Genomic DNA, 19,652 nt, shown 5'->3' with positions numbered 1-19,652 from the left:
CATCCGAATTCATCTGTATTAAAACCTTTTCCGGTGGTTTTTAGGGATCTTGCGATGAAATACAGTAACTCTATTAGGGATGAGTTCATCGCAAGGGATGATTAAGCCTTATAACAGGGCTTTTTTTTCCTTCTTTGCGATGGGCCGTGGACGGACATTCACAATTTTGACACGGCAATTCACAAACCTGACATGGCCATAAATATTTACAAAAAACGGCCGTTTTAAATCGTGAAAAATGGACTTTTCGTGCTCAAAACTGTCAAAAACGGCCATTTGGGAACAGTTTTCATTATCTCGTTTTTAATTCCGAATTCGCGAAAAATTTCGACTCGCGTAACTGATGTTAGCTTGTTTTAATTGATTTTAAGTGTTGTGTACCGGTGAAACCGGCTTAAATAGTAAAAGCTCTGCCTACAACGTCACTATCGAAAACATAGCGACGCGGAACGCCCGTTCTACATACACGAAGAAAATTAAAAAAACACGCAAATAATCCCGATTTATTGAAATTTGGGGTAACAGTGAAGAAACAAAAGCTATCTACAGAAGGGTAAGTTTTGAAACATGCAGATTGATTACATAATAAGGAAAGTAATTTGATAAAAGGAAGCATCTGCCGCAGCTTATGTATTGATGGAGCTAGTCAAAACGGCCCCTAGTCAATACGCCCCTAGTATTGATGACCGAGACTTGTTATTCGATCTGTTTACGATTGTAAATCTTGGTTAAAGCGGTTATTACGATTTTGTCAAATATTTATGAATTTTATATAAACTGTGTAAAAAACTTATTATATATATATTTCAATATAATTAAAATAAAAGTTAAGAAGAACATGTGTCGAAAAATGCGAAATAATCCAGATATTTAATTCTGAAATTGAAAACGGCTGTACAGCCGAATTCGCCAGCATGTATACCATACATGTACGATGTGCATCTAAACTTAGTTTAACGGTTTATTTGAATTCTTGCAACGATATCTATTCATACGACACACGAACACTATCATCCGATCCTACTGCAAAGACGAATGCTTCGGTTATTGTAGGAAATATGTACGTCACTATCGGCTCGGGGCGCTAATTTGCCTTTGCTGCATTTTATGAAATTCGGCTTTAATGTATAATTTTTCTTGCCTATTTTGTGTTATTGAAACATATTTTATCAATATATTACAATTAAACACATATAAAAAATCGTACATACCCGCTTTAAAGTAATAATGAGGTCCCTTCATAAATATTTTTTTTAATTTAAATGTATATTCATGACGCATATTCATGATTCAAACTTTGTATGTTACTAGTGTAGTCTATTTATGCTTTGTAAAAAAATGTGAAAAATAAAATAACTCGTTTACATTTCTTACAAAAGTACTGTTGTTCAATGTATACCTAATGTTTCAGATCAAATGACAACCTCCCCGGGAGATCATCATGCACTGTCGAGGGTCAGGGCTCACAGAAAATGAAAATTATCAGAAGAAGGAATTTTCCCTAGGGCCGCTTCACAAAGTCAGGAAAAAAAGCCCTGTATAAGGATGAATTCATCGCAATTCAGCGCCATGGATGAATTCATCTCTTCAAGGGATTATTAATCATTACGCATGCGCAGTCGATGTCCACGGGGAATACGGATGAAAGGCGGAGTTTATCACTGTCGTAAAGAGTAGCGGGGCGTAGACAACTATTTTTAGATGAGGATTTAATTTTGTCGGTTTTATGCACAATACAATTTATTAATTGTATACCAGTGCACATAAAGGTCTCGTTGGCCATCACGCACTGGTCTTTTTGGATCAAAATTATTTCTTTGGCGGACACCCGGGCAGCCGAGGTAAATTAGGCCTACTCGAAATTAAATATTTTCCCCTGAAAGAGCACATAATGTAGTCGTGAAGACTCCAGCGACGACCTGTAAATAAACTCTGAATTACAAACCACACACACATATTACAATATATAAGCTGCATAAAGCATAGTGTTTCATAGCCTAAATTCAAGTCATTTGTAAACTCAACAATGAATTGGTTTGTATTAACACCCGAAGAATCGACAACGAAACTGTGTGTGTTTTTTACACGGTTACAAATTGGATTATACGTTATATTTGCCGTGCTGCAACAAATATTCGTGTCATTGCGGCAACCGATATTTCAGTCAATTGAGAAAGATGACGCATCTTATCGTTATAGTCGTATTTACACATCTGCCGGCATGTGGTGGCACAGGCATACCAGTAAACGCTTAATTAAAAATGGGGACATCCACCTTGAAGAGAATGCGTGTGCGCCTCTATCGCAGATTGGAATTCAAAATGTTTTGTTCAACCTTTAGTTTTTATATTAATTTCAAATTGATACTCGATTAGAAAATATAATTACAATTTCAGTTTATTGCAAAGGCAGATATGAACTGTTCAATAAAAAGTGTACCACGGCCTGAAATTTTTCAAAGTTTAGCTCAATTTAAATGAAAAAGCTCGGCAGATATTCAGTAGAGAAACCTGCATCGGTCTCTTTGTGTTTGAGACTAACAAAGAATGTACAACATAATTATTCTAATAAATGCATTGGTATCAACGAGCATTGTATGCAATTATCAAGCAAACCACATTACAATGAAAATTGAATTTCATTTATTTTCATTGTATATGTAATTAATTTCCATGTATTAACCGTATCGGGTAATTAATACACGCACCGCCTCCCCTTCCCCGCCTCACCAATATTTTACCAACGTTCTTGTCAAACAACATAATCTGGCACTTTAAAAATACATCTACTGCAATGCATGAGTCATAATCTGACATATTTTTTTTTCTTAAGTTTTTATGGGTTAATACTTTCCAATTGTTTGCATTTATTCCGTTGTAATTTTTCAGTATAACACTCATTTGCGCGTCTTTATTTAGTTACAGCACATGATCTTTTGCAAATAATAAGGTCGACACGTCATAAAATACATTTAATTAATTAAAATATCACTGAAAGGGCTGATAAACATTATATTATCTCGTACATCGGCCACCCCACAACCCATCTTCTTTAAAATCGGTGAATTGATTCAGTTGGTCAGCAGTTTTTTTTACAGCAATTTTATAATTCTACAGTAAAATGATTAAGACAACACGTATATTGCACCACATTAAATGCTATAAAACTATTTTGAAGTACACATATAAACGTTATTATAGATGGGTAGGTTATTAGGTGCCAACAGCTCTTTCAAATATGAAAGAGCTGTTGGTCATTTGGCGTCATGCTATGCTGCCTAAAATACATAAGCTGCATAACTTAATGAAGATTAAGCAAAATAAAACACTAGGTATTAGCCAAGATCCATAAGATTCAAATATATACGAAACGTAAGAGAGTAATCGTGCGCAGCGAGACTTGCTCATATAGAATTGAACCTATTATTACTTTCTTTCGAAACAAGTTCATGTCTCCGAACTAATACTCCGTTTTAGATCCATAATTAATGCACGCGTCAATATTTTCACCGGATTGATGTTCACCGACATTTTTTCATACAGTTTTGCTATAAATATTATAGAGCTGAACAAAAAAATACATTAAGCTCTGTTTTCCCGGCACACGCGCTGGACATACACCTTCAAAAAATGGTATACCAATTCCAGTACTTGTGCACTTAATTGGTTGTAAACAATGACGGTTGAAATCAGTGCGTGGGAATTTTTCTGGTAACCAAGAGCGACGTCAACGTTCATAACCTGGGACATAATAAAATAAACATGTACTGAAATGAGATTGCTACTGCGTAAAATTGTTAAAGTTTATTCTTTTCACAATTTACTCGTCATCAATAACCACAGAAGGGAATCCCGTGTTATATTGTGTGTTTTTATAGATCAATGGTACTGATGATAATTTTTCCTGATAAATTATTTTATAAGCTCTCTAAAACAACCGGTGTGTAGTTGATTCGTTAAAAATTGTTCGAGTTACATGGTTTACAGTAAACCATGTGTAGTTTTACCGCAAAACTCCTTGTTTCTATTATATATATATATATATATATATATATATATATATATATATATATATATATATATATATATATATATATATATATATATATAAATAAATATATAAATATATATAATACGGGATTCCCTCCTGTGTAAGTAATAAATTGCTCACCATTTGCATTTTAATGAAATTATTCTCGGCTTGATAAATACGGTAAAAGCCTAGTGTGGTTTTATACATGTTATTAACAAGAGAGATAATGGTAATAGTTTAGCGCGAGTAATGCACGGGTTTTGTGTTAAAGATTAAGCGCGAAAGCGCACGAGTTTTTCATTTTGGGGTATATGTGATTTGCAAATCTATTGATTCGCCTTTCGAGCGTGTATTTCACAGGCATATGTAATGGAACAGGAAAACGAAAGGGTGATAACACCGCCCGCCCGCCCTTAATGAACATATACATGCCACAATTATCGGTTACATTAATTTTACGTTTATAATTTTGCAATTATTAAGTAGATATTAAAGCGAGATTAAACGATTTTGTCTAATGCTTATGAATTTAAATAAACTGTGTGAAAAAAACTTTTTATACATATATTTCAATATAAATTAAAATACAAGTTAAGAAGAACATGTGTCGAAAAATGCGAAATAAGCCGGATAAATAAATCTGAAATCGAAAATGTCTTTACAGTCGAATTCGCCAGCATGTATATCAGGCATGTACGATGTGAATCTAAATTGAGTTTAACTGTTCATTTTAAATTCCTGCAACGATATCTATTCAAACGACACACGAACTATTACACTGATCCAAATAAAAAGACGAATGCTTCGTTTATTGTAGGAAAATATTTACGAAATATCTTCGTCAACATCGGCTCGGGCGCTAATTTGTCTCTGCTGCATTTTATGAATTTCATCTTCAATGTTTATTTTTTCTTGCCTATTTTGTGTTATTGTAACATATTTTTATCAATATATTACAATTTAACGCATATAAAAATCGTATAATCTCGCTTTAAGTTTATTATCAGTTCGGTTGTTTAGTCCATGTGAGATGGGATCTAAACACGAACCGATTTCTTTACTGAGAAAGTCGATGAGTGTATTTTCATTTAAGTCTGAAGCAGCTAAGTTTTCTTGATTATTTTGATTAATCTTTTATTTCATGTTGTGTTTTAATGTGGATTTTTAAGTTATATGTTTCATGTTTGAGACTCATACTTCTTGGACATTACTTCCATCATATTTATTGAAATCTTGTTATGTGTAAATGTCAGTGTTATAATTTGTTGTTTTCTAACGTAATAAACGTTTAATTTAAAACAATATTCGCTCGGCGACGAGATTTCAATCATCTTATCGTGATAATCTTATCAACAGATGCGTAGACATGAGGTGTCACAGACATAAACACACTTAATCCACATTGGGGACATGGTCTCTCTTTAAGAGAAGTGTATTCAAAATGTTTATTGTCTTGCTAATATTATGTGTACGTAATAAACGAAACTAAAATCAATATATGTGTTTCCTGTTTTATAGTTTATTCTTAAATTAACACTTTATTTTGAAAACTTTAATAAAGAAATATCACAGTTAAGGAAATAGAGAGAACATCACCAGAACAGTTTAATATAAACTGTTAATACATGCGCGAAACACGTGACCTTATCTATTATCAGTTTTATCATTATGTATCAGTACAAGCAGTGATTGATGTAATGTCCAGCCGTCAGTCATAATTATGCTAACCTTCGGTTAACCCCGCCCTACACCAATCAGGATCCAGTGTTGCAGACGCAGCGTGTGTGGCGCGTGGCCGGGGTTCGCTCGTGAAGATTTTCTAGTTAAACGCTGGACTGTTAGTACATGTATTTATGTGTGTGTGTGTGCGTGCGTGCGTGCGTGCGTGCGTGTGTGTGTGTGTGCGTGTGTGTGTTTGGGTGTTAATAAATATATAAACAAACTCCGTCTATATCTTAACCCTCCCTATACGGGTCTGAAACATTACAATTATGATAAATATATACTATTAAATCATTACCCTTCAATACTTCGCAGACGGACAAATCGACTGACATATTAATAAAACGTCGGTAAGTTGGATGTTTTAAATATGAACATTGTCATATTTTAATAAATACAATGTAAAAACTATTATTTTGTCATAGATGTATTTAATTCAAATAAATACAATAATACGACACACAGGTGGTAAGCGTGTTGCTATGATATTAATTAGTGAAAACATCATTTTGAATGATAAATAATCATATTAAAACGAAAAATTAACTTTTCTGAAAAAAAAATTCACTATCAAGTATATATATTACAAGGTATTCAACTCAAAATCACCTCAAAACGGGGTGCATCGCTTTGAACAGCCATATCTTCATCTCGGTCTTATTCAACGCAGAAATGAATTTCCTTTCTGGAAATGTATATGTCTTGCAATATGTTTACAAATGCTGGGTCAACTTTTAAGAAATAACACGATACACAACTCGTATGACCCAGTTGACAATGATCATGAAGTCTTTATGAATGAAATCTCCAGTTGCAAAAACACACCTCCGCATTGGGCCAATGAAATCACTCGTGTGTTTGAAATGTCGGTTAGTTGAAATGCATGTAAACAAAGGTTTCAAACGGCGCTGAACAGTTAGTTTTGACGCATAATGTAACGACAAGAACGGTAATAATGTTTTTTCATTCGTTTTTGACGATGCTGGAACAGCATCGTCCAAGGTATCATAACCATCTAAAAAAATGCACAATGGCGACCTATGTGAAAGACCGAGCCAGTCCGATTGAGATAACTCGATTTTTCAGTTACTCCCCTTTTGCATTCGCCACTGCGTAGGAGATTGCTCGTCATTGATAACATTCTCCTAGCAGAGTTGTCGTTCGTGTTTCAACATTCAACAATGGCCGCCCCCATGAGAGTCTCGATTCAAAACCTTCTTACTGCATAAATTGGCTTGTTTCGCTATTTAGAAGCTGTCATTTAGGATATATGAATTATTTATTCACTAAATCTCCGCTTATGACAACAAAAGTTGGAATTCGAAGGATATATACTCGATGTGAATGAAGGACTTTCTGGATCGTAACAGCTTGACACGGCAAAACTGGCATACTGGTATTTTTAGTTATCAATATAAGTCACATTGTGCTTTATAAATTGTATTCGAGCATTGTGCGACTTATTGAATGACTATGATACCAGATATCAACATTTCATCGGGGATTTGCAGATCACCGAGCTGTCCTGAAATTCAACATTGATTTCAAACTCTTTACTGGTTTGTACTGTTTCTTAGTGTTAGTACTTTTTATCATATTAAAGTTAAATGAACTGTGTCACAGTAAAAGAGACATTAAGGCGATTGTGGCCAGTTTGGATCTAGATCAGCCTGCAGTCGCTTGAAAGCTGTTTGCTTAAAAGCGTTTTTCTGACAATAACAAATAATTTGGATACTGATTTGACTGCGCTTTTCCTGTGACCTGACTCAAACAATAGAATTGTCATTAATCAAATTATTTATTTCGAACATTAATCAATTGTTTTTCTTGTCCCTCGGGATCAATGACTCCAGCACTTTCCTGTTGAGAATTGAATACTGCTAAAGGCGATGGTAGGGCGCGTGAGAGATGTTGCACCTTCCAGTACCGCTAGATTGTTCATTGTCGGCTCGGGTTCTACGTACATGTACCCCGGGTACTCTTAAGTATACATACATGTATCCCGGGTACGGTAAATATACTAAAATGTACCCGGGAAATTTAACCCTAAATCAGTCGTTGTCGACTATTTTTTTGTTATAATTGTATATACACTTTTATGTCAATTTTCTGTAGAATGGCCTCTATATTATCGGAACACATACTCAAAAAGCATGTTGATGCAGTGTTTTTTGAAGAGAAGTGTGTTTAAGATAATCGGTTGCGCGTTTTACGACATCGGATTTTGGGCGCGAATACAACTCGGGTACAGTCTAATATGGACCGAGTACAATCACGTTTATTTACAGTACCTGGGGTACATGTAAGTATACTTAGAGTACCCAGGGTACATGTAAGTATACTTAAGAGTACCCGGGGTACATGTAAGTAGTACCAGAGCCGACAATGACCAATCAAGCTCCATTATTCCTCATGAACCGACTCAAAAAACCGAGTCGGCAATATTTGACTTAATTGTTGGTTTGGTTGCTCTCAAGGGATCGAAAATTTCAGAATCTTCCTAAAAGCCCTACGGGTTTGATCCCCAGAAGCGACATTGAAAACCAGCATACTTTGTTATCTTAAAGGCTGCTGAACCTGATATACAATAATAATGTGAATTTTCTCTCACATGATGTTCATCAGTCATATTATATAAAAACTTACGGCAGTAGTAAACAACCGGACAATAATTAATGAACGCATCTTTCATTTGTCTTTGACACTTTGATTTTTACATGGACTAGATTTAAATATGTGACTGGACTTTACCAGCACTCTTGTAACAGATCCAAAGTTTAATTGTACCATTGAAGACCACCTAAATCCAGATTTGCTATTATAGACGTGTGGAAAGTTTTAAGGGTGTGACAAGTAAGCAAAAAATGGTCATTACCCAGAGGCCACAACTGATCTATGACTGTATTAAAACAAGAAAAATCAGTGCCTGATTTAGAGTTCCTTAGATAGGTCAATAAAAACTAATTTCAAAAGCCCGGTAACAGTTTAACGGTAATACTACCAATGTGTCACACCAGGGCATTGAATTTAAAATCTAGGACATGCATGGTCATTTCTTCATGAAACCAGGACACAAAATTGTATTTTAAGTTCTTAATTGACCTGGCTATAGTTCTCAGATTATTATAAGCTCAATCAGTATATTTATATCATTATTTATGCTTTGTGTATTGTAAACATATACACAATCATGCAGTTACATGATAGCAATAAATAATATCTAAGCTACCCATACTATAAAGGTCATTGACAAAGCCTATGTTCAAAATGTGAACACATTGAGTGTAATCGCTCTCACGTGCCAGCAAAAACAACACGTTGACAGGTTGTCATTTTTGACAGTTCTACTTTCACTTTCATTTTGTGATATCAAACTATTAACAATTATGTGGCTGAGAAAAATATCGCCATTGCTTTTTATGCCCCCGGTAGGGTGGCCTATATCAGTTGAACTGTCAGTCAGTCAGTCAGTCAGTGTGTCAGTCCGTCCGTCCGTCCGAAAACTTTAATGGCCATAACTTTTTTAATATTGAACAAAGCAACTTGATATTTGGCATACATGTGCATCTCATGGAGCTGCACATTTTCAGCTGTGAAAGGTGAAGGTCATCCTTCAAGGTCAAATGTCAAATATAAAGCGTCTGTCTGTCTGTCCGAAAACTTTAACATGGGCCATAACTTTTTCAATATTGGCGTGCATGCGTATCTCAGAGAGCTGCACATATTGATTGGTAAAAGGTCAAGGTCATCCTTCAAAGTCAAGGTCAAAGGTCAAATTTTGCAATATTGTAGATAGCAACTCCATATTCGGCATGCATATGTATGTCATGGAGCTGCACATTTTGAGTGGTGAAAGGTCAAGGTCATCCTTCAAGGTCAAAGTAAAACATATGGCTTCAAAGCTGCGCAGCAGGGGGCATTGTGTTTCACATACACAGCTCTTGTTTAATATATTTTTCTGCACATTTCTTCAAAAACCTTACATCAATACACGATTTTCTTCGTTAATTCAATCATTCCTGACAGACTTGTGTACATATTTCGCTTACATTTTGACGCGCGTAGGTAAGACCGCATTGCCGCTTCCGAAATGTGTATTCATACTATTGCCTACGAGGAACTTATCTGATGTTTGACGGAAAGGGCCGAAAATGTGCGAGTGTGGGTCAAGTTCCCCGCAGGTACTACTTTCCCGTTCCCCCATTTTTTTTTCCGTACCTAAAATTTTTCGTACCCAATTTTTTTTCGTACCCAATTTTTTTTTCGTACCCAATTTTTGTTTCATCCCCAATTGTTTGTTCGTACCCAATTTTTTTTTCAGTCCCAATTTTTTTGTTCCAAAATATTTTTTCGTACCCAAATTTGTTTTCATACCCAAATTGTTTTCGCAAAATGTTTGTACCATTTTTTTTTCGTACCAACATACACAATTGTGGTGATTGTGGTGATGTAGATAAACTTAACTTGATGCTTTTATATCCATCCTCTCAAAAGCATCGTCACACCAGTACTGTCAGTACTTTGATTTTGAATTATGGTATCGAGGTACATGAACTTTGTAGGGAAGATGCCCTTAACTCCGTGAAGATATCAGTCTTAAAGACTGCATGATCATTGTCAACTGGGTCATGCGAGTTGTTTATCGTGTTAATTCTTAAAAGTTGACCCAGCATTTGTAAAAATATTGCAAGACATATACATTTTCAGAAAGTAAATTCATTTCTGCGTTGAATAAGACCAAGATCGTGAAAATCGCTGCACAATTGATGAAGATATGGCTGTTCAAAGCGATGCACCCCGTTTTGGGGTGATTTTGAGTTGCATACCTTGTTATATAAACATTTGATAGTGATTTTTTTTTTCATAAAATTCAATTGTTCGTTATAATATGATTATTTATCATTCAAAATGATGTTTTCACTAATTAATATCATAGCCACACGCTAACCACCTGTGATATGACACAGTAACACAATAAACTGACAAGTAATAAATCCCACCGGGAAGCGATTAGAAAAAAGATTCTATATTTCACACACATGAAAAACTATACATAGAGGTCTATATTTTTGTTAAAAGATTTGAAAAAATGTTTTATAAACGAATACATGTCCTTTAAATAATAGTATGGTTGAGAATGAATAAATATTGAGTATATTAGTTACTGTGTTCTGTGTTAACGATTTATCTTCGACACGATCCGAATCATATGGCCCTATTCCACTAAGAAAACAAGCCCGAGAATCGCTACGATTTATCACATTTATTGAATCGGGAAGATTCGTGACAGTCTTCGATTCAGTTACGACACTGATACGATTGAGTTACGACGAATCGTGGGGTTTGGTTGAAGTCTTGCGAATAGGGTCGCGACTTCACTACGATGTGTAAGAATCTACTGCGAATGTACTACGAACGATGCAGATCGGTCACGACTAAGCTAGGACCTCACCGAACGCACCCATGAATTAGGCCTCAATATCTATTGATATTGATATAAATCGCGAGAATCTTAGCGGGCTCGCAACTCACTCGGTTTGAACTCGTGAGAGTCTTGATCTAAATCGCGAGACTCTTAGCGGGCTCGCAACTCACTCGGGGTGAACTCGCGAGAGTCTTGACAAAGTCGTAGCTGATTCGTAGACAGATCACGTGATCACCGATTTCCCGATTGAGTCATGAATTACCTACGATTCTATTACGACGCCCAAGAAAGCACTATGACGCTGTTACGAGTCAATTGCGATTAAATTCAGTCTTGGAGGTCCTGGTCAAATTTTAAACACGTTTAAAATCTGGCAACGATTTTTCGGGTGCTCACGAGTTGCAGGAATTACTTACGACCGGCCCACCACTAGCTACGAATGAGTTAAAACCTTCGCCGATTGAGCTACGAATGTCCCCCGACCTCAAAATATTGGAAATCGGGAAAAATCGTGGGGAATCGGGTCGTAGTGGAATACCCCTAATAGAAATGCATGAAATGCCGACTGAACTGGTTATTTTCTCCTATTTAGCATTTTAAATTTAAGTAACATTTCTACTCAAAATCAACGAACATTTTGTACAATTTTTCGCAAAATAAACTTAAACAATTAAATATCAGTGTTCCTTATGGCAATGCCGAAATTGCAACGCCAGATGTGGTCTGGTAAAATAGATGTTTGTAGATACAAACTGCTCGTTTTAATTGTGCATATTTAATTCCATTTATATTTCCCGCAACGATATCTATTCATACGACACAAGAACAGTAACATGTTGTTCGTGTGTCGTATGAATAGATATATTCGCGGGAAATTAAAATGGAATTAATTGTGTCACAAATAAATAAAAACGAGCATTTTGTATCTACCCACATCTATGTAATCATACCACATCTAACGTTGAAATTGTGGCAATTGCTATAAGGAACACTGCATTTGATTGTTTAGGTGTTTACTTTATTTTACGAAACACTTTACGAACTTTTCGTTGATTTTGAGCGTTATAGAGACGTTTATATTCAAAGTAGCAAATGAAAACACAGTTTGAACAAGAATTAAAACAGCACTTGACAAATGCTTACCGTTTAATTCGGGTTGCTGCCGATACCTTCGTCTGTACACTAAGACAATGCCGATAATCACAGCAACAAGTACCAAAGTTGGAATAACGATACAAAGCCCAGTCATGCCTTTTCTCGGAACACTGAAATATAAGCACATTTACAAATAAACAATTACGCAGCAACAGCGTCGATAGGTATGGCATCTCTGTAGTGCCGGATTAAGAATCCAGAGGCCCATAGGCAATGAAACTTTTGGGGCCCCTAATCAACATCTTGAAAACGGGATCACCTGCAAAACAATACGCTTTTACAAAAAATAAATGATGGGCACTTGGTACGACCATGTCAAGCCTTTAGTTGAAACAAAACATTTCTATAAACTAATGGGCTTTGTCAAATCATAAGATCAGGCTAAGTGACTAAGCAAAACAATTATTGTGTCACTGTGTCATGGCGCCCCATTAAGCCCGGGGTCCCACAGGCAGTTGTCTTTTCTGCTTAATTGGTAATCCGAGACTGCATTTCTGAATAATGCGGATATTCAACATTTTAAAGGGGCCTTTTCACAGATTTTGGCATTTTTTTAACTTATTCATTAAATGCTTTATATTGATAAATGTAAACATTGGATCGTAAAAGCTCCAGTAAAAAATCAAGAATAAAATTAAAAAAAGGAAAAGAACATTGCCCGGAGCAGGTTTCGAACCAGTGACCCCTGGAGTCCTGCCAGAGTCTTGAAGTAAAAACGCTTTAGCCTACTGAGCTATTCCGCCGAGTACAATACTTTACGTATTTTATAACTTATATAAGCAATATTCGTAGTTTCACAAAATTTAACGACAAAAACAGAACTCTCCAAATTATTCAATCGTTTCGCGTTGCAACGCTTTATAATTTTTAGGTTTTAAAATCGTCAAAAGATGCATATAATGGCTATATTAGACCATGGTAAATGTTCAGTATTACTGTTTCCTCACAAATATCATAACTAAAACGAAAATTTGCGAATCTGAAACAACTTTTTTCAATTTTGTCAATTTACCAAAGCGTGAAAAGATCCCTTTAACACCTACCTATTATTGTTGTAATGTTATAAAGATAATAATGAAACTTAGAATATGTATTATGTTTCTATACACAATAATAATGGTAATTTTTTACCTAAAATTTATGTATATATTTATGATTGTGATTTGATTGAAATCCGTGTGTGAAATTAATTTCTTCTTATTTCAGGGTCCGAAAGAGGCTGGCTCAGATGACGAGGAAGCTAACTTGGATGAGGATGAAATTAATAAAAGATTTGTTTTGTATTCTATAGATTGAATAAATGAATGCTTCTTTGGATGTTTTATGTTATGTTTATCTGCATTTTTAACAAAAATGTTTGGGCTAGTAAAATCTGACTCGGGCTTGTTCAAATTCCCATAGTACTAGCCCGACTTGCTTGTAGATTTAAATCTGAATTTCAATGACTGATTGTACGTTATTTAAGAATTGTTCAATATTTTCTAAAACTATATCAAACAAAGCAAAGTAACTGTATTTTACACACTGTTATAAATATGCAAAGATCAGCAATTGCTAATAGAAATAATACAGTGAATTGGTCATCAAAAGTGCGCGATATACTTAACCACTCACGATTTGGAGATGTATGGTTATTCCCTGAATCTATAAATATCGACAAATTCATCCCTTTATTAAAAATAAGATTGCGGGATCAGTATGAAGCTGAATGGAGGACAAACATTGATTCTTCAACGTCGTTAAATATGTATAAAGAATTAAAACCTACATTCGAAAGTTCGCCGTATTAAGATATAATTTAAAATAAAAAACATAGAAGGATTATTGCCAAAATGCGTCTCTCATCCCATAACTTGTTAATTGAAACAGGCAGACATCATAATATTGACAGGAACGAAAGAATATGCCCCATGTGTAACTGTAACGATATCGAAGAAGAGTACCATTTCATACTAATATGTCCGCAATACCTAGAAGAAAGAATCAAATATATTCCAAAATTCTATTACAAGCGACCTAGTATGTTCAAATGTATTAAACTCCTAAATAGTAGTAAGAAAACGACACTTAGAAAATTAGCCATATATTGTATAACATGTTTCAAAAAAAGAGATAACAATTTGTTTATTATCACATGATATGTTAAGAAGAACTATAACTTATTCTAACAATTGAGTGTACTACGCTTGTTACATGTTGTTTGTTAACCATGTATGTATCACATGTATTGATACCTATATATGTATTCCATGTCAAATTATAACTTGTAATTTAGAACAATCTCACTCTCCAGTGATAAGTGATTTATTAATTGATGTATGCAATTTGAACATTGTAAGTATTTATATTCAGCACGCATGTCTTAAAATTTAACATGCGTTTGTATTTGACGATAAGCTTGTTATGCCTAAGTCAAAATAAATATTCTGTTCTGTTCTGTTCTGTCTACTTTTGTCGTAGTCGTCGGTCGTTAGCCGGTGTCAATTCCTTCTAACAAAACAGAATACATGAAACTCAATCGTACAACATATTTAGACAAAAACGCCCAATATATTCAAGCTTCTCAACAACAACAAACTAACCGCCGGAACTTGCTGTATAATGTCGTTATGAGTTTCATTAACATTCAACTAGGCAAATGCGACTATTTGGAAATGTATTCATAACACGGAAGTGAGAGCAAGTAGGTTTGTTTAGATATCGTTTCAATTTTATAACTTCGAAATACAACAAATTGTTAAACAATACGAAGATTTCAAAAATATGATTTTATTTGCATCATATTGCCTATTAAAATATTAATGTTGCGACTCAGTATTTAAGGCGCCGTAGACGCATAAAGATTCGCGAAGCGCGCTTATCAACACAACAATTTTTCGCAATTTTGTTACGTACCGGTGAACTTCAATTGACATATGTCACTTACCTACAACATTGGTTTGAAGTATATCTGTTATAATTCGGGCCAATGTCTTGACAACATCCGTGTGTACATATTTCAATGATTCCTGTCCATTTATTCACACATTGCACAGCCATTTTTGACAAGTCGTTTTTATTTAATTTGAGCGTGATCCCAACACCAACGCGTGATAATTAACGCCAAAACTTGCGAATGTTTATAATGACGTCGTTAAGTCATGACGTCACGTTATACATTATATCGCGGGTAAACAAATCATACTCTTTAAATTGACGTCTACACATTTCATGTTGCTATCAACCAGTGAACATTTCAATTAAATCAAAATCACTTGGGCGAAACGCACTTTCAGATACATTCAACCTTGTGCGGCGTTTATTTTACATCTTTCAACGCATGGTTAGTTATAGAGAAAATATGCTCTAGTTTGGCAGACTATTAGACAGACTTTCGGAAAATAGAGTCTTAAATAGGAACAACTCACACCATCTTATGGAAAATGAGTCTGCGGCCGCATTGTAAATTATTGTGTTTTCTTTAAATATAGCAAATGTGTACAATTGTAATTAAATTCGACTAGGCAACTTATGAATTACACTTTAAATCTGTACGTGAGCATTTGGATAAACATTCGTGTATTTGTTATATAACAACACATTAAATAAGATAATTGTTTTTGTAACGATGCATATTTTAATCAATTTATTTTAAAATTCGAGTTTTTAAATGGATTACTCTGTCATTCAGAAGTCCAACAAGGGGCGCGCAGACCATAGTGATAGCCTTAGTAGGAAGGTAAACCTCAATCCGTTGTACATGACTTTGGACACGTTCTGTGAAAACAGGGCTTAATGCATATTGGTTTAATCGTCCCAGATTAGACTATGCTGTCTAATCAAGGACGATACTTTCTGATCTTGTTTGACTGTTCGTTAAAATTGTGTTTCTCTTACAAACTAAAATACATGTATGTTGGGAACATATTCGAATGTTTACATAATTTTATTAATATCAGATACAATATGCTTGGGACAGTGGTATTGTTGACGACCAGATTAGATTAATGCACTCACCTTATGGGAAGGTAACAACTGCAATAAGTAACATCGAAATTAATCATCCGGTGTTTATTTCTTAAACATCTTTGATAACGGACATCTATAAACATGAACATAACTCTTCTGCAAATATACATGTCTGTGTGAAGTCACTGCCATCGTCAAACAATACTATAATAATATCAAGTGCAAAAGCCCATAGTGAAAGGGACACTGTCATTTTTGTTATAACATTGTCCGAATGAAATACAAAATAGTTAAATGGATAGGTAAATATTCAATAAAATTATTGCATTTGGTTACACACAATATCAACAAATAATTGCCTAAGAACATCTTTTATAAAACACTCAAGGTTTTAACCACAAAGCAATGTTTCGCCGGTTTTAAGTGAAATGTCATTCAGTCAAGCTAATACAACAAACACGTTATGATTTTATGACTAGTTTTTATATATTTCAAAAGTATACTATAACGATCATCTCTGGTTTTGTATATTAAATTACGTTGTTAACAATATTGCAACTTGCACTCCAGCGTTTTCGTTTAAACTTTCCACACCGGTTTTAAACTCAAATTAATATGCATATATAATTGATGCTTTTTCTTTGATTGTGTTTTAAAGAGTGGGTAATCACGTGATAGTCAAGATGGCGACGTCCATACCGAGACAGTTATTTTTCGCCGTTTTAAACATGTTATAACTGCAATCATTATGAAAAGTTCATGTTGATATGTCTCTAAGCAAAACGTAGCATATAAATATCAGATGTAACAACACTGTGAAATACTAGTGGTCCAACATTTTGCAGATTGAATTGTGAATGAATTATTAATGTCAACACTGATACTTAACATGCAATTAACTGAGTAGCAGGCGAGAAAGCACACTCAGTTTATGGACCGTTGTGATGGGTAGTGATGCTTTGGGGTACAAAATAGCATTTTAAACAGTATCAACAAGGCCGTTTTATAATATTTGTTGTTGTTTATTGCCTAAATGATTTTTTTTCAATGATACATTTCTTTATTACAGAATCGTTATTTTGAAATAATAAATTGCAAAAGTGTATGTTGTACTACTAGATATATTTGTTTATGTCCACATACAATTAAAAGACGAATTAGTTTACTAGTATACCATGAGCAATTTTTAGCCATCTTTGAATTCCTGCAGCTGAACATGTACAACATTTGTCATCAGCTCCAACAGTTTTGAAAATAAACTTAAAGTAATATGTCCAAATGTGTCATTTTTTTGCCTTTGTAATTATGCGCAGATCATGACTTCAAAAAAGAAAAAACAGTCCGGGAAGCATTTTTCTGTAAAGTTTATAAACACTTACTTAATACCAATAATATTGTTATTTAACTATGCTGGGATTTCATTAAGACCTGAAACCAAAAAAGGACGTAAACAACCCGGTTTTTTATGAAGCTTACTAAGTAGAAATGAAACCCTTAAAATTTCCTTTCAATTTTATACATAAGCTTTAAAAAGTTACACACATTATCTGGTTATGTACGAGATCAATTAAATACAGTTGTTAGAATAAAAAGTCAAGTATTTTACAATTACGAATTAATTTGTTTTCCATTCACCATAACTTAGAATGACGTATTTATCCTATGCTCGCACCCGGACACGAAGTAATTCCCGAGAGGGCGTGTTTGTTTCCTTCATCTTACATAATATGCGCCGACACATGCATGAGGTAATTTAAAAAAAATATTAATTCAGCAATCATTAAGACCAAGTATTCAAAGTTTGATTATTGTGATTCAACTATTGCTGTACTTTAACATGATATCTATAGAGGATAGATTTTGTTTTACATGTATTGTTTAGATTGTTTTGACAAATACAATATTATAAGTGTTGTGTTATTGTTATAATATATTACATCTGTGGAATCAAATGCAGTGTAAAATTGTATAACTTATAAAAACACGATCATTGAACGACGCGTGACACTTTCAAATTAAACAAGTAATTAAGTCCAATAAATTAACCCTAAGCTTCGAAATTTGAAAACCGATTTTAAGGTTCTGGGATACAATAATTTTATAACAAAAATTTTCACATTTAAAGCGAAAACCACAAATCTGATTGTCAATATCACCTGTCTGTTAGTATAGAGTATAGTGTTAACATATATTGAGCTTATATTTAAGACTGATTTTAATTACGTGTTCGCCAAGCTACCTGCATATTGAATAATGAATTTGTTCCGTCGTCTCGATTAAAACGTTATTGATTAACCTGACAACCGAGAAATGTATGTGTCAGTATATGGGACGGTACCATTATTATGCTCACTGATTAATGTTATCATAAATACAGGGGCGCGTGTATTAGGGGGGGGGGTTTCTTGTTTATGCATAAATTACATAATTATTACTGTTTGTGTTCATAAATATACTTCCAGTAATTGGCCTACTTCAAAATATACGCAACATGGTGTACCCAAATGTCGATCAGTGTGTTTGACATTTTATTTGTGGCAAAATAAACATTCTATTAAAATGACTTATACAACTATATGTAACATAAACATTCAGGAAAATTATGTTGCATTTGTATAACTTATATTAATGGATACATAGTTTCATTTAGTCGTCGATCCAATATAATCGTTTTAATTTGTTTATCTTATAAGTTACATATAGCCTAGGTGGTTCAAGGACGAGCAATCCATATATCTTAACTTAACACACTTCGAGTTATTTCCCTCAAAGACTGTGTGGATAAATCTGCTGAACAATTTTACAATCGATATTAAATCACAGCAGTACAATAGCGCATGCTTATAGGTTTATATAGATTGCATGAATATACGTTTAAAGTGACTGAACGATTAATTAACCAAGTAAACAATATAACATTTTCAAACACATATGTTGATTTAATCGAGTGGAACATGTGAAAAAAGAGACATTTGGCAAACAAAACAATGTCTTTATTTTTTCTCGTTATTTCATTGTCTATAACTATATTAATCAATCTGTTTTACAATATCGCATTTTTTTATATTATAGATTTTAAATCACGGGACAGTATATTTCTAAGTGGCGGATGCGTACTCTTGAATGCGGGGCTCGTCTTTACGTAAACGGCGCTTATGTCATTTCTAATTTTTACAACTCTATATACAGTCAAGGATACTATTAAATTTATATCATACATTAATAGCAAAGGTTTTTATTAATATTTTTGATAATTTTGCTACTTAACTGCGTATCATTCTACACGATTATATAATAGTATTGACATGTATATCATATGCACCAAATTCTTCTTTTTAAAGAAGGTTGCACTATAGTTGTTAATGTCCGC

General features: G+C 34.2%; 1 long non-coding RNA gene across 1 annotated transcript; it reads right to left on the bottom strand.

Annotated features, from left to right (window-relative positions):
• Positions 1–5,719: 5,719 nt before the first annotated feature.
• LOC127873497 (uncharacterized) lies at positions 5,720–15,448 on the bottom strand. The gene is made up of 3 exons (XR_008046186.1): positions 15,261–15,448; positions 12,323–12,444; positions 5,720–5,851 (listed from the first exon to the last, which is right to left on the bottom strand). It is a non-coding gene; the product is annotated as an uncharacterized LOC127873497 (long non-coding RNA).
• Positions 15,449–19,652: the final 4,204 nt, after the last annotated feature.

The sequence above is a fragment of the Dreissena polymorpha genome, chromosome 3 (assembly GCF_020536995.1).
Source record: "Dreissena polymorpha isolate Duluth1 chromosome 3, UMN_Dpol_1.0, whole genome shotgun sequence".
NCBI lineage: Eukaryota > Metazoa > Mollusca > Bivalvia > Myida > Dreissenidae > Dreissena > Dreissena polymorpha.
The sequence above is the reverse complement of the archived record's forward strand: the minus strand, read 5'-3'. Positions and strand labels throughout refer to the sequence as shown.